Source organism: Polistes canadensis, unplaced genomic scaffold (genome assembly GCF_001313835.1).
Source record: "Polistes canadensis isolate GaletaPanama2010 unplaced genomic scaffold, ASM131383v1 scaffold_89, whole genome shotgun sequence".
Lineage (NCBI taxonomy): Eukaryota > Metazoa > Arthropoda > Insecta > Hymenoptera > Vespidae > Polistes > Polistes canadensis.
The window spans coordinates 127,237-128,186 of record NW_014569636.1 but is presented as its reverse complement, the minus strand read 5'-3'; positions in this window follow the sequence as shown (position 1 = coordinate 128,186).

The following is a 950-nucleotide window of genomic DNA, read 5'->3' as shown; positions in this document are numbered from 1 at the left end:
GATTTCCCTTTTTTGCTATTGAATATGTGTGTGTGTCTGTCTGTGTCTGATTTCACCTATTTTACTTCGTTAATTTATTCAGAAACAACAATTTTATATTTCATAATTGAGCAGTTCATTTGTCCAATTAACTCCATTAAAAAAAAGTCTAAAAATATTCATATTTATATATATATATATGTATATTGTTATTTATTATTCAAAAACTATACAAATATTTGTTATTCATTATTGTATTAATTAACTAATTATTTATTTTAGTAGAAATTTATATGAAATATTAGTTTGTCCAGAATGTTAAAAATTGATAGTGAAATTTGACAAAGGAACAGTTCAATTAATTCTCATTAAAATTGAAATTCTAATTTTTCTTAAATCTTTTTAATTAGAAATATTTTAATTATTGATTCCTTCGTTGTAAAGTTAGACGTGTACGTTTATGTAAATTGATTTAATTTAAGAATTTTTATATTATTGTTTATATAGATTAACCACACAGTTAGTATAGTACTTACTTGAACAAAATTTCATATTGTATTTATATAATTTGTAATTCCTAACACATTTCGATCTCGATGCAATATATAAATTAATATAAGAAGAATGTGAATATGATAATATTAATAAAAAATCTTTTTCAAAATAAAATAAAAGATAAAAAAACAAGTAAAAATTACCATTGAGGAGATGATCACTTACTACTTCTGGATAACAAGCGCTAGATGGCTCTGACGACCTTCATGTGTAGCGACCTGCTGTCGATAAGCAGATTTCTACTTTATCCTATGCAACGACTGGCGCCGCCATTCTCACTGCTCGTTCTTTGGCAAACTACTTGAGCGCTAGCACTCTATCATAGCTAACAGCGTTTCTATGGGAACGTTAAGGTTTCCGTAGTTACAAAGACTTTCTTCTTTCGTTGTTAGAAAATAAATTAGTTAGTCAAGAAG